The sequence below is a fragment of the Podarcis gaigeae genome (genome assembly GCF_964106915.1).
Source record: "Podarcis gaigeae genome assembly, chromosome: 5".
In the NCBI taxonomy this organism is placed as follows: domain Eukaryota; kingdom Metazoa; phylum Chordata; class Lepidosauria; order Squamata; family Lacertidae; genus Podarcis; species Podarcis gaigeae.
The window spans coordinates 57,135,377-57,161,281 of record NC_139681.1 but is presented as its reverse complement, the minus strand read 5'-3'; the positions used below and the strand labels follow the sequence as shown (position 1 = coordinate 57,161,281).

At 42.7% G+C, this 25,905-nt stretch overlaps 1 protein-coding gene across 3 annotated transcripts in view; it reads left to right on the top strand.

Moving 5' to 3' along the window:
• TRIM8 (tripartite motif containing 8) overlaps positions 1-25,905 on the top strand; it is a 66,428-nt gene that overhangs the window by 19,537 nt on the left and 20,986 nt on the right. The gene's annotated exons all lie outside the window — the stretch shown is intronic.

The following is a 25,905-nucleotide window of genomic DNA, read 5'->3' as shown; positions in this document are numbered from 1 at the left end:
ACCCATTGCTCTTGAAACTAGAGACTGTACTGGCAGGTGTTTTGTCATATGGACTATTGAATGAAGCCATATATTATGGGCTGCTTCAAGGCAAGGACTATTCTCGTGCTCCCATGGTCCACTGCTTTCCTTCTAGAAACAGAATGTAAGGATCAGCTTTAAACTAAGCTACCTTTCCTTGCCTCCTCCTCCAGTAACACGAACGTTTCTCATTGAACTTTATAATGGCTGGGTGAGCATCCTCTGGGGGCTTGCGCTTTTCAGTCTGATGTGTGTATTATACTTCGTTAAGCTTAGATGTCCTTTAGACTTGTGGTTCAGAGCCTGTGGCATGTGGACTCCTTGGCGGAGGTGGGGGCCAAGCATGGCGTTTTCTCAAAGTGTCTTCAAGCAATGTTCCTCCAACTAGCACTTGATTTCTTCCTCCACATTCTTCATTTTCACAGTTGCATCTCCAGGGGAGCTGCATTAACATTGAGGAGCTTCTGATCATTGGAAATAAGGGGGGCTTTGGCCTGTGCCTTCCTTGTTTTTCTTTGCTGGTGTGGTGTGAGGTGTACTTAGAAGAGCCTGCCTTCTCTGCTTTGCTGCTTTGTCTGCAGAGGTGTGTTGCACCTGTGGTTTTCTGGTCTCTTATATTGCCCTACGTGTAGGACTTATTGGTGGAAGGTGGAATACATGGCACAGCAGCTGGAAGGCCCTTAATTTGAGTTTAGGCAGCTCTGTGGATCGCTGGAAGAATTTCTGGCCTCCTAATTACTTATTGCGCTTGAGTTCCTTAGTTTTAGCATTATTGGAGATTATTTCTGGTGCTTTATTAGGATAAATCCTTTGCATGCAGGTTATTGAGGGGGTGTTTCTGGCTTTTTTCTGACTTAGGTCGTTTTGGGGGCAGATTTTTAGGGGCTCTCATTCCATGTTACTTTTGCTGCTCAAGCGTGCAGGCTTATGAAAAAGGAAAAAATACAAATGCTAAATATAAATAAAATAAAATAGAATTAAATTAATTGTCTATGTAAATAGCTTTATGTACAGGGATTTCATTGAAGTATACAATTGATAGCCCTGATTCTATGTGTAGGAATACATTACATTAATAACAACGAATGTCTTCATTTTAATTATTTTGGGGATTACTTCAGTTGAGTTCCCTTGGAAATAAATACATTTGTATTTAGTTCAATTGGATTAGTTGGGTTGTTGGTCATTGGGTATACTGGGTATGTAAGTGAATGAATTTATAATTATAAATACAGTTATATTTCATGCCTTTTTGAATTGATTAATTGCATCAATCAGTGCATATACTGGGGAAATAAATAAATGAATTTATATTTATGAATACATTTTATATTCAATAACTTTTTGAATTGTTTGCTTTGTTGATAGGTATATTGGAGAAATAAATGAATTAATTTTGCTACCTTCTTTGACTTCAGCAACTCATTTAAAAGCATTATTGAGTTCATAATAGTTTTTTGTCATTATATGTATTTCCAATTAAAAGGTAAAGGTAAAGGTACCCCTGCCCGTATGGGCCAGTCTTGACAGACTCTGGGGTTGTGTGCCCATCTCACTTAAGAGGCCAGGGGCCAGCGCTGTCCGGAGACACTTCCGGGTCACGTGGCCAGCATGACATCGCTGCTCTGGCGAGCCAGAGCCGCACACGGAAACGCCGTTTACCTTCCCGCTGGTAAGCAGTCCCTATTTATCTACTTGCACCCGGAGGTGCTTTCGAACTGCTAGGTTGGCAGACGCTGGGACTGAGCAGCGGGAGCGCACCCCGCCGCAGGGATTCGAACCGCCGACCTTTCGATCGGCAAGTCCTAGGCGCTGAGGCTTTAACCCACAGCGCCACCTGCGTCCGTATTTCCAATTAATGGCGCCTAAAATTACAACAGTTAGTATGTTGGGATCTGTGAATTTTTTTGAGATTGAAAAGAGGTCCTTGTGCTCAAAAATTTGACAACAGCTCTTTTGGGCCATAGCTGAGCTTTCAAGCCCAAGTGACTACTTTTCACTGGGCAGTTTTGAACTAAGTTTTATTCAAAGTAGACTTATTTAAATTAATGAATTAAAATTATTATTTATTAAATGAGTATACCACTTTTCATCCTCCATAGATCTCGGGGCAGTTCACAGCAAAAAACAACAACAACACAAAATATATTATAAAACAGGAACAGGAACAAAAATACCCAATACGCCCCACCCCACCCTGCTCCTACACCCCCTCACTTAGTTTATTGAGAAACAAATGGCTAGCACAGCATTCTTGGTTTGTGTGGCTCCAGGAGGTGATATGGTGTTTGTGCAGACAGTCTCCAGTTAACTTGTTTACACAGTTAACTTGTTTGCCTCATGGTGCTGTAGAGTAGTCTTGTTCATCTTGTGGAGTAGCAACTAAGAGAAGCAGTGAAGGGGGAAGTCCACAGGTGACTACTCGATTGAGATCCGCATCAATCTAGCTTTATGCCACATTCAACCCCCTATTTCATATAAAGTGCACATTCACATGTTAATTCCCAGGAAGCAAACTTGTTCTAGCAAGAATCTTGAGTTCTTATGCAAGTCCTTTGGCCTGTCTCAGTATGAACAAAAACTGATCTGTGCATAACGTTTAATTGAGCACCAGCACGTAGTATATCATTGATCTACCCAATCCCATTCCTTCTAATCTATTTCTGGAAACAACTGTGTGTGGTGCACTGTGGTTGCATGAATCCAGTATATCCTACTCCAGATGTGGGGAACCGTTGACCTTTCATATGTTGCTGAACTCCAGCTCTCATCAGGCCCAGAAAGCATGGCCAATGGCCAGAAATGACAGCAGCTGTAGTTCAGCAACATCTGGAGGACCAAAGTTTCCCCACAGCTGGCCTAGTCCATTCAGAGTTTATACTCTGCGTACATTTCTCCTTTCCACATGGGAAGAGCTAGAGGATCCTGCATCTCTTCATTTTGAGTCTCATTTGCAGAGCAAACACAGACTATAGTTTGCCACTTCCAGTGAAATGCTAAGCTAGTTTGCCTGAAATCATGGTGGTAGGAACACATTAGCTGCTTCAGGCACATCATGCCAAACCACCATTTAAATACAGTGATTATGAGCTTCTTGGACTTAGGGGCTAGCAAGCTAAGATCCAGGAGATGTCCTGCTTGCCACCATTTTGCAAATGGCTCCAGCCTGAGGGAGGTGGTCTTTCCACTGAAATAGTTCTCTTCATCTGAACCTTCTTAAATGGTTCCTACAGCAGAATTCTTAGGAACAGGCCCCTCTAAGGATAAATTATTTAATCACCCTGCAGTTCCTTTTTCTTTAGATGTGTTTACCGTAAGATGCAGGAATCTCTCCAGTTGAATTAAAATATAAACAAAGAGCGTCCATAGGAGTTAGCCTTTTAGTTTAGTTTAGGTTTTAGGTGAAGTCAAAGAAAAGGCAATGAGTCTAGATATGCTTTAAAAAAGAAACAAAGAAACCCTGTGGATCATAGGTTTCCATCATGGACCCTAAAACTGTCAACACATTGTTGGGGTACTTGACTGATGCGCTTAGTAAAATAAAAACAAGTTGCAAGGGGTGCATGGAAGACCTTAAGTTATTTCGTGACCACACAAAGCTCACCTGGCATAGTGGCTGTCTGTAGAGTGGTAATATTGCTGGTTTGAAAGGCAGACCCAACTTGCAGTTGGAAGAAGATTGTGGTATGCAGCTTGAATAAAAGGAGGACTGGAGTTCCTGGCTAAGTTTGAGTGTAACATGGTGCACATTGCAAACACCTCCCAAAGAGCAGGAGGCTTAAGTAATCTGGTTCTTGGCTTTGACTCTGTGTGTAATCTTCTACAGCCTGACTCCCTCTGCCCCACCCATCCGCAGAGTGGAGGATGGTGGTGGTTTTTTTACGTGCATCCAGGCTGAGCTGAAAATACATCAGCTGTAGATGGATCCAGATGAAACAGTTGGCAGACAGGGAAGTTCTGGATGACTGTCTCTTCCCTCTCCCTCTCTGAAATATGAGTAAATGTTGGCAAGCCAACCTGCTTGTAGATTCTGCTCCTTTTGGGGAGCCTTGTGGTTTGTAGTCCCCCTCCTCCCAATTCCAGCAATGTACATTTTTGGAACACCTTTTTCTTACTGTACGTGGAGGAGCTGGTAGAGTGAATCAGAGCAAGAAGCTCTGCGCTGTAGATTTGCTTGGGTTGCGCTGCCTCCGTTCAGTATTATTTAGCTTCCCTCTAATTAGCTGGCTTTAAAAGTCTGCCTCTTTCCAGAATGCATTTTTCACTTGTCCTACTTACTTCCTGATAGGTCTTTCTCCCCTCCCCCTTGCTGGTTTTCCCCCCTTCTTCTTTTTTGCTGACACTGCAAACAAGCATGAGGTTAGATGCTCAACCGCACACAAACGAATATTGATCTTTTCCCCCTTCTTTTTCTTTTTTCTTTTTTGTCTGGAGGTTGGGAGGGTTTCTTCTGCCTTTGCAAGGGAAGGGACTGCCTTTGTGCCTGGGAAGGAGAAGCAGCGTTAAGGAGGTTCTGGGAATGTTCAGTTGGGTCTTCAGAGGCGATGGCCCTAATCTGCCGAAACAGCAGCCCAAGCTCACTGGAAGCAGGCAAGGATGGCCTAGCCCAGACAAAGGGACTCTGTGTGTGTGTGTGTGTGTGTGTGTGTGTGTGCCTGCCTGCCTATCCCTTTGTTCTCTTGTACCATACGCTGACACTGAAAGCTGCTTTCCTATGGGCTGGGGGTAGGGGGAGGAGGTGGGGCAGGGTGTCTGGATTGCAAGCAAAATAAGATGAAAGCCAGAAGATCTCTGGCTCCATTGTGACCCCAGTGGTGGTGCAAAAACCGCAGGGATACTTTTGAATCTTCCTTGTCTCTTCCCAATCAGCTTATTAATGCACATTGCTTAAAAGAAATTCCCCTCTATCTGAGGGACCTGAAGTTAATCAGCATTCTCCCATGGAAGAAAGGTTTTATCATGGAAAGGCAGGCCTATGTGAAGAGTCTTGTGTTGGTTAGCTAAATCATCATTGGGCTTGTGTTCCCAACAAAAACAAAAACACTGTTCAGTTTCTTAGTTGTGTTAATTTGATAATCACCCAGCTCTGGAAATTTAGATGACTGCTTTTGTTGTTGTTTACCAGACTTAAGGCCATGTTCTCCAACAAACAATCCTAGCAGCCCATATGACGGCTACCACATGGCCTTGTATGGTAGATGGCCTTTTTGCAAGGAAATGTTAATTGACAGACTGATGCTTCTTCTGTGCCCCCTGCTCTCTTACTACTACTTTTTTAAGACACCCTGAATTTCCCACGTCTCCAGAAGAAATTACTTTGAAGCTTCAGACTCCTTGGTGGATAAGTGCATAAGTTTGCATTTGTGCCTTGCTTCCCAAGCTGGACCTAGATGACAATGTCACCTGCATTATACAGAGTTAGTCCTTAGATCCATCTAGCCTGGTTTCCCCAGGCCGTCTGGCAGCAGCTCTCCAGGGCTTGGGGCAGTGTTCTTGGGCACATTTATTCATACCTTATACCAGTGTTTCTCAAACTTGGCTCTCCAGCTGTTGTTGGGTTACAACTCCCATCCTCCCTGTCCACTGGTTCTGCTATAGTTAGGGATGATGGGAGTTGTAGTCTAATAACAGCTGGAGACCCAAGTTTGAGAAACACTGCCATACTCAAATTTAATTTAACAGAGAAAGCAAAGCTAGTAGATTTTATTACAATATATGAAATCAAATATTTATGTATTTTGCCTTTAGAATATGTTCCAGCTCTGAATACTCTTACTCATCTAGAGCTCATTCTGTTTGACAACTGTCCCTTATTCTTACCAGGCTTGTTAGCTTAATCATCTTCATTATTCAAGCATGTTTAATGCAGGCCACTATCAATTTTATGCTCTTTTGATTTTGGCCACAGTTAGATAAGTTTAATAGCATTTCCATGTCAAGCTGCCTAAGACTCTGCTCCAAATAGTGCTTTGTGAGGTTGACCGCCTAAAAAGCAGCATAAAGGTACTTAAAATAAATACCCAAGAAGTGGTAGCAGAGGATCCATGTGAAAAATAAATAATTATTTGGACAGTCTGTCGAATCCTTTTTGATACCACACGGCCATCAGCACAATTTAGGAGGCTATATTTTATATCCTAAGAGTGCTGAGAACCTCAAGGCAGTTAATAGTTTACCTCACAAAAGTGAATAGTTCAGTTCACTAAATTCACTTCAGTGAATAGTTCACAAAAGGAAGCTTGCAATTGGCTAGATCTGGTGTATCTACTTTTGTCAGGGGAATCTCAAAGGCATAATCTGACCAGGTGACAGTCTGTCCCATATTCTTGGAAGACCCTTACAGAAATGTTTACAGGATATATTCATGGATATGGTGTCTGATAAGAGTGTCTGTTCAGCTGGTAGCACGTTTCACATGATCAAAGAACTAATAATAATGATAAAGGTCTGCCCTTGAACCTAGGTTCATGTGGATCGCCTAATGCTGAACTGGCAGCCCCAGTTAATTGGTGGCTAGGGAGTCAGTTCTCTAACATATGAGCCACAAGTGAATTTGAACTACCACCAATTATGTGGTAGAAATTTGCTTCCCCTGCTTTAGTTTGTAACATGTCCATAGGATGATCTCTTGAGTAATGCATGTGTGAAAATGTATTGCATACTGTACTGTCTGGTTGCCTTGCACAGTAACAGTTATAGGAGACGGTTTGTATTAGTGCCAAAGGAGTTGGTGGGACATTTGGATGAGATAGGCAATCTTCATTCCCTTTGCGTCTGTAGAATCAGTGCTGATTCTCATTGGAAATGAGAGTCCATGATGGATGGAGAGAAGGCTGCAACTGAATAGCTCTAGTTTATGTTAAAATTAATTTTTGAAATAATTAGTAGAACCACTAACATTACACTGTGGCTGCCAACATAATTGTTAGTAGATTGCATGACTTTTGAATTTGAAGAACTTCACATGTGAGGTGGGGGTGACCTTACAGACAAATATTCGTACATTCCAGGATATCCACAGCCACAATTCCCAATGTCTTGCCCCTGGGCTGTTTCCCTTCTTAATATCACATTCTATGCATTAACTCAATAGTTCTTTCTCTGTCCAGTTCATTTTCACCCTCGTCCATCTTCAGTTCCCTGCCTGGTTTGATATGGAATAGTTATAACCTCATGGAGAAGGTATTAGGCATAGAATAATTCCTGGGGGTGGGAGTTTGCATGTGTGTTGCCAATGGCAGTAGCTCACAAGGCATCGTGCTCTTTTTAAATCCTTTGCTTCACAATCACAGGGACTGATAGTAATAATAGAGGCCAGCAAAAATGGGGGACGTTTTGTTGGGGTGCTTGCTGTATAATAATGCCAGCTGCATTCCTAATTCTCTAATTAGAAGCAACTTGACTTTGCCATTCCCAAGATAGGAAGGGGTGTGTGTGTGTGTGTGTGTGTGTGTGTGTGCGCGCGCGCGCATGCGTGTATGTGGTAGTTAAGAAATAGCCTGTGTTGAAACCAAAAACCCCTTTCCTACAGCTATAAGTGCTGGGAAATGCAGGAAGTTAAAAGGCCAAGAAACTGGAGGCATAGAAATAGCCCAGCATGGAGCAGCAGCTGGCTGGCTGACATGGGGGCCATGTGACAGAAGGGGAGGAGTGCCGGGTGGGGTGGAGGAGAGAGAAGAAGCCGTTTTCTCATAAGCAAACCAGTGGCATTCGAGAAATCTGGGAATAAAGCAAGTCCAGAGGAAAGCTTGCAGCTGACTGGAATGGCCTGTGTAGCTGCAAAAGGAAACATGAGTATGGCGCAGTTAGCCATCGTGGCACAGGATTTCTGTGTTTGTGTGTGTTTGTGCTCACATAGGCAGACAGACTTCAAACAGAGCATGGTAAAGGTGAAGTTAGGCACCTTGAGATGACTCTTTGGGTTCAGTGCAGTTGTGATGCTGAAACAAAGCGAAATTCAGCTTAATATGAATCCTTACAAAGATGCCACGCATGTTACTCTGAACTCTTTGTAAGACAAGGCACGGTACAAGTGTAATAAAACAAAAGGCAGTGTTGGGAAGTGACTCAGCAGACTAGAACTCGAGAAACTGATCTTAAGACTCCACAAAGATCAAAAACTGGGTGGAAATTGCTTCTGGGTGTTGAGATCAATGGTGTCAAAGTTGGTAATAAATCAAAGTAGATTGCATTCTCGACTGTGATTGGTTTTCAGTGCTAAGGAGGAAAATAGTGTAATTAATATTTTGTTTTTCTCATATCACGTAACCCATCACAGCAGTTGCACAAGGTTTGTACAATTCATAAAGTTTTCTAGATCATCACCACTATAGAATTCTACATGCTGCAGATGGTTCTGATATGGCCACTACCTTTAACATGGTCTCTCTTGCACCATGCAACAGCGGCTGCTCTGAGAGGCATGAGAGTTGTAAATTTTCAGCAGACAAAATCCCTGAAAAGGGATCTGTGGTATAGTTAAGATAACTTACTCCTTGCTTGCTTGCTCACTCTTTTAAAAAGTGTAAGGTAAAGCATGCCAATGAATTGGTGTAACAAGGGCACAATCTAAACTGGAAATAAAATGCTTAGTTTTGTGTGATGAGCAGCACAAACCTCTGCATGTTTACTCAGTTCCACTGTTTCAATGGGACTTACTTTCTAATAAGTGTAATTAAGATTGCATCTGTGTGATAACAAAAAACTGAGGCTGCAATCCCATACACACTGGGGCACAGTGAGACTTTGCTTCAGAGTAAACCTGTTTAAGATCGAGTTTGGAAATGAGTTTGCTATTCCTTTGCCTTATCACAAAGGTTTTAGCCAAGTTAAGCTAACCTTGTTGGTTAGCAACAAACATGGAGTTGGGTGATGGTTCACAGATCTGGCAGTAGTCAATCCTGTGGTAAAAAGTGTATGAGAGCACCCCGAGTTCAAAGTACAGCATCCAGCCATTTGACAATACTGAGTGTATTCTGTCTATAGAAAGTAGACTATTTTCCCCTTGCCAACTCACAAAGGTCAAGCAAGTTAGGCTTTCCCCCTCTGCGTTCCCTGTTAGCAATGCAAGCCACTGTTCATGGGAGGTGCCCCAGGCTTGCCTGAGGAAAGACCACCCACCCAAGCTCAACTTGTGGCAAGTAATGCTTTGTGACATCATAATGAAGCTGTGACTTCCAGAGGAAGAGGGCACCCCCCTCTCTCAATTAGAGCCCCAATAAGTGTAGCAACACAGAAGAAGAAAATACTGCACAATAGAAGCCTCCATTCCATATTCATGGCAGCTACTGAGCTCTAGTGGAGTAACCCTTCTTAGTGCTTGGAATGAGTCCTTTCCAATTTGCTGAATTACCTTGGTTCTAGAACCACACTTAGTGTTAGAAACTGAGATATGCAAGCTAGGAGCTAAATGGCACCTTAATCCTAGGTTATGGGTGCAACAATGGAATGTCTAGGCACGCTTTTTTAATAACAAGAATAAAAAGCTGAAAATGAATGAACTGTAGCTAAAATATGTTCATTTTTCACACGGTCTAGTCCTTCCTCTGCGCACCCCTCTAATATTCGTAACAGAGTCTCTTCTCCAATCTTCAGAGAGTACCTGAAAGTGGGGAGGCAGAAGAAGGTCCTCCTTTCACTCTTGCAGTTTTAATCTGAAATTTTAGGTACAGTACTGCACCCAGAGCTCAGAAACTGCTCGCGTTAATGAAATTTGCTGTCGCAAAATGCTCCTTGAACAATGGGAGTTCCGAACACTTGACCACACTTTCCCTTTGTTCAGACTGTGGACTGAGATTACACTGCATTTTTATCCACATAAAATGTACTCCATTTTAATAACCTCGTTTTGGAGAAGTTGCATGGTATTTTCAGTTCAGGGAAGCATTGGTACTTGGAGTGAGGAGTTGTTTGAGTTTATACAAGAAGGTTTCTGGTAAGAATCCACACCATGTACATACCCTTCTAGACCTGTCAGCTAAAATTATATGGACAATTGGCTGTGTATTCCAATTGCTAACCATGTTGGGGGGGTTAGACTATGGTTGAATCAGATAGTTGTATGCTTCAGCCTCCTGACTTCTATAAAAACGAGAAACAGTATCCCTTAAAGCAAGGGCGGGGAACCTGTTTTGAGAGGGTTGCATTCCCTCTGTCTTCCTTCCAGAGACCACATGTCATTGATGGGTGGGGACAGAGGTAGAAGTGGACAGAGCAATGAATGCAACGCTTGCTTTTGTATGGTAAGCTCCAATCCACATCCAGCTTCTGGCCCTGAGGTTCCCCACACTTGGCATTACAAGGTGGCTGGGAGCAAAAAATAAAACAAGAATGTTAAAACCCTGTGTTGTTTTCAGTACTGTACAAATTGCACTATAGTAAAGGTAAAGGGACCCCTGACCATTGGGTTGCAGCGCTCACCTCGCTTTATTGGCCGAGGGGGCTGGCGTACAGCTTCCGGTTCATGTGGCCAGCATGACTAAGCCGCTTCTGGCGAACCAGAGCAGCAAGCAGAAACGCCGTTTACCTTCCTGCCAGAGCAGTACCTATTTATCTACTTGCACTCTGACATGCTTTTGAACTGCTAGGTTGGCAGGAGCTGGGACTGAGCAACGGGAGCTCACCCCATCGTGGGGATTCGAACCGCCGACCTTCTGTTCTAGGCTCTGTGGTTTAACCCACAGTGCCACCTGCATCCCTGCACTATAGTAGCTATGCTTTAAACCGAGTTTAGAGTAGCCTTCCTCTGAAAGTGGAATGGCTTCCAGGTTCTGCTGTTAACATTTTCTCTGCTGGGACAGGTAAAGGGTTTGCTTGTGTCAACAAAAATGCTGAGAATTCATTCCTGGCTCCTACTGAAAAGCCTGATCTCTGTAAGGCCTACTCTACTTACTGTAGAGGCCGTGCTACCTACTGAAGGTCTAAGATTGTCTACTTACTAGACAATGGTTAGTAATGGTTTGTTCTTCTTGTGCTGCATGTGATTATAACAAGAAATAGGCACTTGTGCATAGTTATTTGCTGCAAGTAGACTGTGTCCTTTGGTGCATCTTAAGCGTTGCCTACTTTTTCAGAACCCACTCCCCAAAGTTTTGTGGTGGTGCTGTAGCTATACTGCTCAGCTTGCCTCTAATGCTTAGAACTTAGAAGTCCTACTTTCTGCCTTTATATACAATATTAGAAGACTTCTGAAGGCAGCCCTGTTTCGGGGGTTTTCTAATGTTTGATGGTTCTTTATGTTTTACTGTATGCTGTAAGCTGCCCAGAGGGACTGGGGAAACCCAGCCAGATGGGTGGGGTATAAATAATAAAATTGTTGTTGTTGTTGTTGTTATTTCCCCTTCCAAACTCTTAATAAGGAGAGCAGACTCCTGATTAAGTTTATTTTCTCCCTCAGTTAGCAGGTATCTAGGCTGAACATTTGACCCTCCTGTGCACAATATGCTTAGCAAAACTTCCCTTTGTACTTTTAACCTGTGGATCTTTGACCCTCCTATGCAGGAGAGCCTCTAAAGCAAACACAACCATTTTACAAACAAAAACTAAACATATAATGGTTGAAAATCCTATTCCTATATTGTGGTTTTCCTGAATTAAAGCATCCATATCAGGCGTAGGCAAACTCGGCCCTCCAGACGTTTTTGAGACCATCATCCCTGACCACTGGTCCTGTTAGCCTGGGAGTTGTAGTCCCAAAACATCTGGAGGGCTGAGTTTGCCTATGCCTGATCCATATAGTTGCTGCTGTGATGGGCAGGTGTGCATGGTGGAGCAAACACCCTCTGCAACTATCATGTTCAGCCCGCTGCAGTTGTGCTGTGTAGAAAGTAGCGCACAAATATAATGAGTGTTATTTGGACAGTCTGTGTGACAGCACTAAGTGTTGCACCGCTCTTACTTTCTTAAAATGTAATAATTTTTATCGCCTTATGAGATTCTTGTGTTGCATGCTGGAGGGAGTGCAAATGCTCATATAGTCATGAATTGGCAAATTGACTTTTAACTTGGCAAACATATGCAATTCTGTACCCTTGTTCTGCCGTTTGGTAGATCTCCTGCTTTCAAAAATATTGGGCAGTTTAGTGAGTGTTAGTGTTTTTAAATGCTGTGAGTAGCATCCTCTACTCTTCCTGCATCCATTAGTAGTCAAAAAGGGCAAAGCATTGGAAGATTGTAGTGCAATTTGAAGTAGCTTATCTGGCATGATTTCAGTGAAGAGTAAAACCTGCAGGTGGTATTCCAGTTTTGGTTCTCTACCCCACCCACTAGCCTTTAGCAATGGATTTCCATGGACATATACTTGCCTTCTTGAGTTTTGATGGATTGTGCTGGAGTTCTGCTGTTCCTTTAAAGTTGTCAGCTGCTTGTTTCATCTAAGGGCCACAACTACAAGTGTGCATTCTGTCTTGAGATAGGACATGTGGTTTGGTACAAAACTGTTCAAAATGCCATGCAGAGAGGTTGAAATGTTTCTGCAAGAATGCAAAGTGTTGGCTTACGGGTGAAGTATTGTGAGAGTGCACAACACTTGCATGAATGGTGAGCAAAGTTAACTAAAGGATCTGATGTTGGCAAGTGATGTGAAAGGGTCAGTGCCTGAGAGAGCTGTTGCCAGTCAGAGTAGACAGCACTGGCCTATACAGATAAAATAGACGTTACATGTCCATTATTGGAGAGTGCAGAGTCATGGGGCTAGAAGGCAGACCAAGCTTGTGTTGTAGAACTCCTGCTGTAGATAGGACTACCTCTGCCTTCTTCTCAGCGAGGCCTTAATCTGCTGTGGTGGGCAAGCATGCATGCCACAAGGAGTTGTCTACAGAGCAAATAGCCAGATGGTTAAAACAAGCCAAGCCACATAATTGGGTAAAGCCATCTCACTCTCAGAAAAACAAAAACAAAAACCTGCCTATGGGTCATTATCCAGAGAGGGGGTGCACCAACCTGTCCACAAATCTGGAAGCCATTCAGAACCAGAGTGTAAATGTCTTATCTGCTCAGTTCGCCAAAATTCACATGCTGCCTTCTAAAGAAATAAAAGAAAATGCCATCTGTTTACTTGACTTAGAAAACATGTTAAGCATGATGATTCTGGTCTATCCAGTTCACTTTACTCAGGCAGTATGAAGGCCCCAATGTTGTTTTGTGCTGCTTTTCATTTCCCCTGGCTTGTACTGACAGGCCCAGAAAGGAGTTCTCCCCACTCTGGAGAAACTTGGTCTGTTCTCTGCCCTCAGGAAGGGGCCCAGAGAGCTGGTGAAACAAGAGGTGCTTTCCTCCTCAGGGTACTCTCCACTTCTGCCAGTCCCTGTAGATGAGTGGCACTCCTCAGTGCTTCGATCAGTATTGTAAAACCTTAGTTGCGTGCTTGTTTAGAAATATATAGATCTCTATCATTTTGCTTTTTAAAATCAACAGCACAAAAACCCGTGCTGCAAGCTGCAGCCAGCTGCTGGTTGGCAGCTTTGCTGGAACATCTGGTGTTCCTGGGCTGTTCTAACGATAGGATTCATAAAAGATTATAATTCAGGCCTTTAGAATTCTGAACAACCACCCCCTCAAAAAAAGTAAAATCCAAGCTGATTTTTTTTTTATGGCATTTTTTTAAAAAAGGAGACAGCTGGAGGGTGTGTTAGCAAAATAGTCAGGATGCTTCAGCAACTTTGTAATTAGCACTGCTACAGGGAGGTTGAATGGAAAATCTGTCCTGATGTGGAAATCTCCCTTCTAAAAATTGCTGTGGGCCCTGCCTGTGGGCTGCTCTATCAGAGGTCCAACCCAAAAAATTAAGTGTTCTTGTTTCTGATTTATGGAGGGGAGCAGGCATGCCTTTTAACATAGCATTGGGAGGCAAAGATCAAAGGTTCCCAGGCTACTTCATGGAGGAGTTTTAATGCATACTTCATGCAGCAAATCTTTTAATAAAATTATATAGGAGGGCTTCCTTTGTATGTGAGGGGGGCACATAAACACTCCCGTTGTGTGGTAGTTGCAGTGTCATGCATGCTAATTGAAACATGACATTCCCAACAAAACAAAACAAAAACCACACTGCCCTGGTATATCTTGCTTGGTCCTTCCCAATCCATAGACTCAAAAAAAAAAAGATGCCTAGATATCTGGATTCTCCTGCAGCAATTGCTTTATAAATGCAGGGCAGTAACCAGGGTGTGTTTTTTAATGAAAAGAATGAATAGATAGAAGCTTGAAGATGTGGACACAAGCACCATATCTGCACATAGGTTCCTATGTTTAATGCCAGTTTTACACCCTAGGTGGAAAAAATATTTCATCCAAGGAGCTAGCATTCAAGTTTTAAGAGGCAGTGTTTAAAATTCCTTGGTACTAACTGCATATTTTGAAGCTGCCTAGGTAGTCAGGTGCCTGGGATTTTTCCAGCCATGCCGATATTCAACACAAATTCCCAAATAATTTTTCAGGTCAGATGACAGATCAAATGCATGTTGCAAGTGCCTCAAAGGTAGTACAAGCCTGTAGGGTTTTTACTATTTAAAACTCAGTCCACAAAGCCCCACCCTCCCCCACTCCAGACATAACAAATGGAATCTCTTGGTTACAGAAAGTGTTGACTGGCTGGGCATTGACACATTGATGCTTAGGGCTATAAATCCACTGCTGAGTGCTTTCTGGATATGTAGCTTCTGACTTGGCTGAAATGTGAGGCCTGGTAATTGGTGGGACTGGGGTGACATCTAATCAGTGTTCGAAACTCCCATTGTTCTAGGCACATTATGCGACCGGGAATTGCATTAGCGCGAGCAGTTTCTGAGCTCTATGTATAGTACTGCGCCTAAGATTTCAGATTAAAACTGCAGAGTGGAAGGAAAGGAGGACCTTTTCCTGCCTCCCCACTTTAAGCTACTGAAGACTGGAGAAGAGACCTTCTTAAGAATATTAGGGGGGTGGGCAGGGGATGGACTAGACCATGTGAAAAATGAACATAATATTTTAGCAGCAGTTCATTCACTTTTCATTCTTGTTATAAAGAAAGTGTTCCTGGACATTCCGTTGTTGCGCCCATAACTTTGGCTTAAGGTGCCATTTAGCTCCTAGCTTGCATATCTCAGTTTCTAACACCACATCTAATGCTAAAGCATGACTGCAGCTAAGCAGGTGTGGACCTGATTAGTCCCTTGGGTGGGGGACTACTGAGATACCTAACATGCCGTGATAAGATACAAGTGTGTGTTTTTAAAAAGCTCCTATAATCAAGCACCTAGTTTGACCTAGTTTCTTAGCAATGCTAAGGGTAGTAATGGGCACATGCTCGTTCAGAAGTCCTTGTATGTTTTGCTTAGCAGGTGGCTCTTTTACAAATGGCTTCTCAAACGTTCTCTGTGTGAGATTGTGGCAGGGTCTCAAGACCAAAGACTGATCATTCCAGGCTGTGCCATTCTAGCTGGCACATTTGCTATGCCCTTCATCCATGCTCCTGATCAGCTGATCCAGTGCTTTTCTTTGCCAACCTGTTGATGCATAGAGCTTTCAGCTTCTGGCAACGTGAAAAAATAAAATACAGTGGTACCTCGGGTTAAGTACTTAATTCGTTCCGGAGGTCCGTTCTTAACCTGAAACTGTTCTTAACCTGAAGCACCACTTTAGCTAATGGGGCCTCCCGCTGCTGCTGCCTCACCGCCAGAGCACAATTTCTGTTCTCATCCTGAAGCAAAGTTCTTAACCTGAAGCACTATTTCTGGGTTAGCGGAGTCTATGTATGTAACCTGAAGCGTATGTAACCTGAAGTGTATGTAATCCGAGGTACCACTGTATAGGAAGGAGCTTGCTGTCTGATCCTTTTAATGCCATTATTATAAATGGCCTATTAATGCCATTTCTTTAAGTGGTGTTTAGAATCGGGGTCTCAGTGCACAACCTTCCAAAAACAGTTACAACGAGGTTTGCCTGGTTCTCTTAAGTATACGTGCTCTGGAAATATGAAACTCAGCTGCTGAGGAAGGGACACAGAGCAGACCTAGGAGGTGTACCCATCCGGTCAACAGATGCAGGAAGTCTGATAGGGGACCCGGTCTGCCTCAGGAGCAACATGGCCTCTGACTGCAGCTGCCCTGACCCTGAGGGCTCCAAGAAGAGAATCTGAGGAGCAGAAACAAAAAAGAGGCAGGAAGCTGGACCTCCGTGCATGCGTACTTTCCTTTCCTGAGCTTGGCAGTACTGCACATCCAGCCTCTAGGTTCAAAACGCCATGTATTGAATGCTTTAAATATTTATTTTCATTGTATGTAGTTCTTGTTTTATAGATGATGCCAACACTTGTGATTTGATCGCTTTCTTTTCAAAGAAGAAGGCAAGTTGCTGGAAACCACAGGAGGAGAGAGTGCTCTTGTGTTTGGGTCTTGCTTGAGTTTCCCACAGGCATTTGGTTGGCTGCCATGAGAACAGGATGCAGGACTAGATAGACTATTGGTCTGATCCAGCAGGACTCTTCTTGTGTACAGGTTATTGTCTCAAACACAGTGTCAGAAGTATTCTGCCATTTTGAAGCCCAAGTGTTCATAGGCACAGGGCTGAGCCTGGGTGCTGATAATTCTATTATCTTCTACTTCTCTTGTGCGGGGAGTTTTCTGTTGCTGTCGGAAGAGTAGACAGGCATGCAATCGCCACTTGCATCCTAAAGTGGTATAATCTGGAAAAGTGTGACTTATTGGTTCTTTAAATCCTGTAAATGCCCTTGGTTTCTATGGAACAATAGAACATAATTTGTTGTGCTTATAATTTTGGATTAAGGAGTTTTACTGTGAATTTAGCTTCCACTGGAAGACAAAAACAACAACAACAAGTTGCTAGTCATTGAGTGAAGAGCTTGTAAGAAATGAAAAAGTTCATACAGTGATCCAAGGAAGAATACCACACTAAATTACCAGCACTTCCTTCATTTTGATATGAGTAAGGAAGTTCGAACACTACCAGTGTTGATTGATACAAGGTGTTCACTTAGATTGCTCACATTCAGGAGATAAGGAAGATAATTGCATTTTGGGCTTTCAGTGGGTCAGTTAGTCAAGGTTAAAGGGAGACTTCCTCTTCTGCAAGTCACATTTATATACAATATCTGGGCCAGATCTTTGAACTGTTTAAATAACTAGCTCTGTCAATGTTAATAGAACTGCAGTAGCATCTGCACCCCAGGAATCTGGCTCGCTTCTGAAGGCTAGGCAGACTTACAAACAGGCCATCATTATATATGATAACAGAACTTTTACATGGCTAAGCCACATAGTATATAGCATGTGGTCTAAATGTAGATTGTCACAAACACACTAGCTCTTGATTCTTTAGTTGTGTGGCACCAGTTCTGCATTTCAGGGTTACTTTAAGATAACCTCTGCACAGGCCTTTATTTCCTGGACCCTGAGTGTTTACCTGTTTCTGCCTATAAATTATAGATGGTAGACTGCTTGCTTTGAAGTGCAAACTGGTGGACGTTTAGGAGCAAAGCTTTGAAAAGTTCAGGTTAAAACTAGCAGGGCTTAATTAGAGAGAATAAGAGTGCCCAGTTCAATAGTAAGAAAGTAGATTAACTGTTCTTGCAAGGGCCTTTTGTATTGTTCAGTTGTAATAATGGTAACCCTAAGAGGAGAATCTAATTGCTTTCTGCCCTTGGGGAGGGGAGCATTCATATGTGTGTCTTTCTCTCTGTGCAGTTACCACTTCCTTTCCTAGTGGTTTCTTATGAATTATCCCCTCCCTATATATCTATCATCTGCACCAGTGTTCTGGATTTGTGAGTTTAGCTGAAGTCTATATGTACTGTGTGCCTGTCCGCACACACACTGCAGAATTTAAATTGGATTTTCTTCCAAGCAAGCTCTAACCTAGGCCCGTTTACTCTATAGTTGAATGGGGCTTACTTCTAGGTGAGTGTTCATAGACTTGCAGCCTAAATTTCTCTAGATTCCCTTTCCTCCTCCTCCTCCATATTTGGTTCTCTATGGGTTTCCCTCATTCCCCAACCTACCTTCTGCTTCTCTCTCTGCCTGTGTGTACATGTGTGCCTGCACTTTCTCTCTCCCTCTCCTCCAGCTTTCACACGCACCAGCAAGGAAATCTTTGAACAGCAAGTGCAGGAAAAGATTTTATTCCTTCCCCCCAGAGTTAGAGGGAGTGCCTGTGCATGCCATCCTGCCAGTGGGATATCTTTGCACCGTTTCATGCCCACATCGTAACCTCAGCTCCTGATCCAGCAAGTGGGCAAGGAGTGACTGCTTGATTTGTTTTCCTCCTCTGATCTCTCTGAGCTGCTTTTCGGCAGAGCAGATTCTATTCCTTACTTAGCAGAGGGTAATGTGTGCTCTTTTAGCCACTTATCTGCTTACTTGGCCACCAGCCTAATGTTGCTGTGATTGACAAGGGGCCATACCGCTGACCTCATTCCCCTCCCTTCCCCCGTGCACATGGTGGCGCCCTCCTGTTGCCATGGTGACTGGGGCCAGAGCAAGTCCTGTTCCCACATTGCCTTAGGATAGATGTGTTGCAGTTTGATGCAGGCCTTTGCATTAGGGGGTTTTATGGCTGGCAACATTCCACTCTTTTGTTGAGTGAGGGAGTGTAATCTAATTACAATCCAAGAGACAAGGTCCTCAGTGGTCAGTATCATTTTTTCCTGACTGCCAGAGTGGGGGAGGAAGCAACAGCTATTGTGCAGAACTGCAGTTCATGCTAAGCAGAATTTCACTCATGGACAGGAGCTGAAATGGGCAAGGAAATGTTTGTCATTCAAAGTTGTCCTCGTTGGATAAGGGCTGTCCTACCTGTACGGCAAAGTGATGTGATTAGCCAGGACTGTGCCTCTTCAGATTTGATGAGTGCATTTTGAAATGGGCCCTCATATTTTGCAAAATATATACATGTACAGTGGTACCTCGGGTTACATACGCTTCAGGTTACAGACTCCACTAACCCAGAAATACTACCTCGGGTTAAGAACTTTGCTTCAGGATGAGAACAGAAATCGTGCTCCGGTGGTGCGGCAGCAGTGGGAGGCCCCATTCGCTAAAGTGGTGCTTCAGGTTAAGAACAGTTTCAGGTTAAGTACGGACCTCTGAAACGAATTAAGTACTTAACCCGAGGTACCACTGTATAGAGAGAAATCCATTAGCACATAATGGAGGAGAAGAGAGTCCAGCCTGGTTGTCTCCCTTGTATGTTAGTTTTCTGTGTTCAGGGAGTGGGGGGGGGCGCATTCCAAAACGACAAAAGTGATGTGTGATTTTATTGCATGACTCTAGATTCCTCATAAGAATTATTGTATGTAAGATTATTATGCAAATTTGTGAGAACGATGGGGATCCAGGAACTGCTTGCAGATGGTTCTGCCTAACAAAGGATTGACTGTGCATTCTTGGGGGTTTTAATTAGTCAATCCTGAGTTCATGCTTTTCCCGTAACAGGTTTGCATAGGAACCTTGCCTGCCACCTCTTCCTGTCCTTCATGAGCCCCACCCATGCAATCATCTAATGTGATCAGGGTCACATCATACCAAAAGCAGAAAGCAAGCCTTGGCAGAGCCTCAAGCAAATGCACTAAGCCACAATAGATTGTTTCCTCAGTTTGGCTAATAAATCTGACATAGGTACTAAGGCCATAGGGTGCGATGGCAAGGTAATTAGCCAAACCCAGGGGAGACTTGGATGTATACAATTCCCTGCCTGTCCACAACTGGACACTGGTTATGTCTCAATGCGCCTGAGTAGACCTGGGAGAAAAAGGAGCCAGGAGGAGGAATTGGGGGCCCCTCCAGTGTTTTTTCTTCCTGAAGACTCAAACATGTTGACCTGTTCCTGCCAAATCTTTTGTCTGTATTAGGAAGCACATCACTTGCTGCAGCACTCACCATTAATATTCAAGGTGTTACTTTTTAAATAATCCTGCTGGTGCAAAAAAAAAGAAGTGTCAATTACAAATAGAAAAACCAACCTGCTGGAAAAGAAATGCAGATCTCTTCCATGGCAACGTACAAAAATATCCAATCTTCCAAGGTCTCAGTGGGCTGAAACCACCTCCCTCTGCATTATTTCAAACTGAGATAAGAAGACAATTGGGCTGCAGCCTCTGCAGATTCACTAATTCCTTTCCTGTGCCTTTGAGAAGGGAAATGAGTAAGGTCACTCAATAAGTTAGTAGCAGAGGTGAGGAATGGCATCCAGGTATCAGAAAGAACCCTTTTGATACCCACTATCACTCTTGTTCTATCTACTACCATCATACATTGTAGTGTGGGTTATCTAGTCTGGTAGATTTGCATATGCAATGCTGCAGCCTAATGCAAGCAACTATAAGCACTCATCCTGAGATTGAAATATTCTGAGAACCTGTGTTGGTCCCTACTGGTCATATAATTGGTTGGAGCTCACCTGAATCTTGATCAGATGTGAGATTCTGCTCATATGATAGAGAGCAAATAATCTTGTTACCCCGTTCGTATGAAACAGATAGCCAATGTGCTGCTCTCCAGATGTTGTTTGACTCCAGTTCCCATCAGCCTAAGCTAGCATGGCCCAATGATCAGGGATGATGGGAGTTGTGGTCAAACAATATATTGAGGGTACCATGTTGGCTGCCCCAATGAAAATAACCTCCGCTTTGGGATGCTATAGCAACGTGATGAAACCCCTGAGCCACTACTCCTGACATTAGTTGTCCTGGAAACCACCAAACACTCAAAACTCCTTGCAGTAGAAGAACCACCCTACACACAAGTACCAGGCATAGGCAAACTCGGCCCTCCAGATGTTTTGGGACTACAACTCCCATCACCCCTAGCTAACAGGACCAGTGGTCAGGGATGATGGGAGTTGTAGTCCCAAAACATCTGGAGGGCCGAGTTTGCCTATGCTTGCAAATACTCACACCCACACAGTGTGATGGGCATTTGGGTGGTTAATAATATGACCCATTTGAATTACTCCATTATCTTTGTAACAGGGTTCATCACATGAGACCTGTTTCTCCCTCACAGCGGGGCTCAGATTTTCATTAGGATGGTTAAAACCTGTGAAAAGTTTGATCCACTTTCAAGAATTCATTGGGAATCTTGCATATGTGTTTTCCTATCAAAGTTTATTTTTATTTCTGCGTCACCATCATTGTCTGTTGCAGGAAAGGAAAAGTAGGTAGAATAGCTAGGTTACAGGCTTCATCATGCACCCCCTGTTCTACTAACTTTGTAAATACATACTTTTTATTACACTTTTTCTCTCCCCTCCAAAAAATCTGGTTTATTTCTTTGACTTTATTTTGGATATCGAGAATTTGAGGCAGTCTGAATGAGGATACAACTGCAGGACAAGAGAGAAGAATTGTGGGTCTAAACTTTCTATCTGAGCGTCAGGAGAGTTTCTGTGGCAGACTGCAAATTTTACTGCAGTGTGAATGCTTTTCAGTGTGCAGTCTCCATGAGCACCAGCATTCAAGAAGCTAAAAGAGGTGTCTTTGGATTAGCGTTTCGTTTCGAAAAATAAGAGGGAAAGATGAATTATCTTTATACAATGACTAGTTCTCCACTATGACTTCTTCCATAGGAATGTCCAGACACAACTATTGGGTTTTTTTCTTTTGGAACTGGCTAGGATTTTTGAGGAGGAGTCTGCAGTTGACTGGGTGGCACGATGTACAATGAAAGGATCTGGGAAAGCCTTCCTGACCTTGGATTTTTGAAGCATGAAATTTAATTATTGTGATCTTACCATGCATGACTTGAAAGTTATGGCCCATAAAATTATCTCGTCTGCACACTTGACTCCATTACATCTCCATGGTGTCATCTCACTTGGGTTGGCTTTGTGCCACAAGACTAAGAGAAAGGAAGTTCCTAGGCTTGTCCTAGCCAGGTCTAACTCCTGGTCCTTGTTTTTCATATATTATGTCGGGACTCACTTGTCCCATGAGAGCTCCAATAGATGAGCTCCTCCTCAGAAATGAATGAAATCTGTGATTCACTGTAGGAGTGAACATCTTTGTTGACATTGCATCCTATCAGAGGTATCTAAGGTAGCAAACAATTCTTAGTTACATGTAATTAATGCAGTTTATGTGCCATGTTTTTGAACATGGCAGATGCCAAGCAATAGGTATAGTACATGTTGCATTTATTGCACTGTATGACGCCTTCGTTTGCCCCACCTACAATAAAACATGTTTTTCCCATCTCGGTCTCCACAGCCACAGCAGGCGCTGTAACTCTTCAGTGGTTTGACTTTACCTTGAAAGGCGCACTCTCCCATTGTCTCCTGAGACAGATGCCAACAGCAGTTGTATGGTGGTTATAGCATGTTCAACTGCGGAGACCCATAAAGCTCACTGGGTCACCTTGGCCAATTGTTTATCTCACTGCCTAAGTTATATCACAGGGTTGTTGCAAGGATAAAATAGAGGGGGGTAGCATACTCCCAACGCGCTGGAGGAAAGGCAGGTCAAAAATTGAACTTTTTCAGAGAGGAAGAAATGTCTGGCCATTTCGAACTCCTGGGTAACCAAATCTGCTTATTATACCACAGCGTGTGTTTATGACAGCAAGCAGTTCCCTGTAGAAACATAATTCAGTCTGGCTTTCTTTGCAGCAAATGCTGTTGTAGGTTTGTGGCTGCAAAGGTTGTTTGTCTCAAATGCTGCTCATTAATGGGCAAGTGACCTGATTGGCAGCTGCAAGAGTACAAAATGCTTCCCTTATGCCAAATATATCAGATGAATCTTTGTTTTGGAGGGGGAAGTTTATGCTTCTGTGATCCATTGGCATCCAATTCTGGGAATACACGGCACCCTGCCTATCCCTATTGAAAGTAGGTGGAGCTCTGTTTGTTTTGTTGTAATGAGAACATGACTGTAGGTTTGTGCTCCAGTTTCGAATAACAAGGTTTTGTTGAAAGGAAACTTTTAAAGGTAATGCTTTGAACTGCAAAATAATAATAATAGGATTAATTTCTACAATGGTGTTACTTTTTATAAGCAGAGCCTGGTTTTGTTTGGCATTTCACTTTTTTATGTGTCACAGTTAGCAAACTTTTCTCCAAGATGAACGCTTTATGCACCCAACTGTTGCTCTCAGTGAGTTCTTGATGAAGAATAAGTTTGTCAGAATGAGTGCCCCTGTGGTGTTCAAAATTATGACCCACTGCCAAAACAATCATGAACTTGTGAAAAATAATTTATGATTATGTATTTTCTTTTTTCTAAAAAAGCAAAGCATCTTGGGAAGTTTTTGTTACTTGTATTTACGCTTTAAAAAATCAATAAAAAACATCTGCATAGACTTACAAAGTTGGTTTGCGGATGAATATATAACTTACAACAATTAAACTAAACAGTCAAAATAATATGAGAGAATGAATGCCAGAGTAATTGCAATTACATTATTTTTATCATTTGTTACATATATCATAATTTAATAGAGAAATGATAGGGAATCTTTGGGAGTTTTAAAGCAGTCCTGTGAATATGTTTTAGCGAAACAAGTATAATGGTAGTGGTAATATGCAGTATTGATTCATCATAAATGAATAGTAGCCGGTACAAAGCAAGTAAACGATCTGTTCTGCCCCATTTTCCAGAAATCATTATGCTGTGCCATTGATTTCAGATTTAGGATTTGTCTAAGTGCAGGAAAGAGGCTTTCAACACTTTATTTCACAACACTTGTGAACTTGTGAGATACAGCTGCGTTACCACCTTGAGCTTGAGGTAAATCCTTGTGTTAGTATGTGAGGATGAGTTTTCCCTTCCTGGCACAAGGATAGTTCTGTTTTGATCTTCTGTAAGCCTCTCTGACTTGAGGGGATGTGGGCTCAAATCACCACTCATTCTTGAAGCTTATAGGATGATACCGTGCTTGTCACATGGTCTCTCAACCCTACCTCACAGGGGTTTTGTGATGATAAGGAGGGGGGGAACCATTTGTGCTATGAGTTCTTTGGAAGGGTGGGATAAGATGTGGTTTGTATAATAATCTCATAGGCCTGAATCATCCTATTTCCACATCTCTCAAACATTTGTAAAAAGACACTAGCAACATGAATTTAACTTTTGTAAAGCAAGTGTGAAACAATTGTTAATTTCACAAAAACATGAGTTAATTTCAGCCAGATGTGAATAATTAATAGATTTCTTACACTGCTAGGGCTATACTTCCCTTTGTGTCTTTGCTAGAACAAATTTAATTCTGTTCCAGCTTGAATAGTATATATGGTATGTATGCATGCAGTGATGGAGTCAGGTTATTCTGGTGGACAAGATTGTCATGTTGCAAGCAGTAGAATTTGTACAGAAAGGCTACCATTTCAAAATTCCATGTCAGTTTTGGACTGGAATCTCCAATAGCAAAAGCTTCTCTGAGGAAGTAGAATGCTACTTCCCCTCATTCAGAAAACTATTGTGTTTAGTCACTAGAATTGCGTCTGCGGTCTTCCTGTTCACTATTGTATCATTGGTTGCTGGGGAAACCAGCTATGGTAACTTAAGAAGGGAGATTTCATCCAGTGCAGCAACGGGACTGATGCTGACGGGTGTACAATGTCATCCTTCTGTTGCATTTAGGAAGCTTGTTTTGTGCAGGGCTGGGGTGGGGCAACCAATAGTGTATATACTGCATGTGAACCCCACCCCAAAACCCCCCCCACAGTTTTGTGTTGGCACAGTCCAGAGGCCTCTTATTGACTGCTGATAATTCCAGCTTTTCCTTCATTAAAGTAAGTATCTGGCTCTCAATTTGGCAAGATAAATTAGAAGATACTACATTTCTGAGGACTAAAGCTGATGTAACGTAGCATTAAGAGTATCTGGTAGAAATCTCAGCCAAGCCTTAGGCAAGCCCACTCATTTCTTAAGCCTCTTCTGAAACACTCCACTTGCATAGACCTTTCCCCAAAGTCTTAGTGTTTGTCTAAGGAACATATAGACTAATAAAAAGAAGTTTCGCTACCATTATTTCCAGACTTAACCTGACTCACAGATCCAAAATAAGTCTGTGGGCAGTGTATGCACCAGCTGTACTTTGTGTTAATTGAATTATATGCAAATTAAGTTACATGCAGGTTGCCCAAGCTGCCCCTCCTCTAGCTTATTTTTCCAATAGGGTTGGCAGTGCTAGGCCGATTGGCTGGTATAGCAGTAAAGGGGAAATTACCACAATTCTGTGATGTAAAAAGGCAACACACGCACACACACATAATAGCTGATTACCATTGTGTAATAATAATCTGTGGTCTGCTTCTGAGTTTCTGAATGCTAATAAATGTCAATGAAACAAAAAGTAGGAATGCATATTAAATTATATAAATGGTAGTATGTGGAAGATCCCTGTGTCTACCCAGGAACAAGTTTCCTTTAAATCAGAGATTTAAATTGATTTTCCCCTGCTATGTTGCAGTTTCCTTGTGCTACATGTTAGTCTGTGTCCTTGTTACCTTATAAGATGCCAGCATTGCCAGTTCACAGTACCTATATTATTCAAATCTGATGGACTGCAAAATGTGAGGGGCAATTATGTAGACCCCCATTGTTTTCTTTTTAAATTATTAATCAATATGAGCAAAGGGTTAAAGGTAAAGAACTCCTGGATGGTTAAATCCAGTCAAAGGTGACTATAGGATGTGGTGCTCATCTCACTTCAGGCCGAGGGAGCTGGTGTTTGTCCACAGGCAGATTTCTGGGTCGTGTGGTCAGCATGACTAAACTGCTTCTGGTGCAACGGAACACCATGACGGAAACCAGAGCACATGGAAATGCCATTTACCTTCCTGCCACAGTCAATATGAGCACTTGACTATTGGTACATGAAAACAGTGCATCATAAAGTAAGCAAACTCCTGACTCTTCCAGTGACATGTGAGGAGGGAGTGGGAATAAGCAAAAAGGGA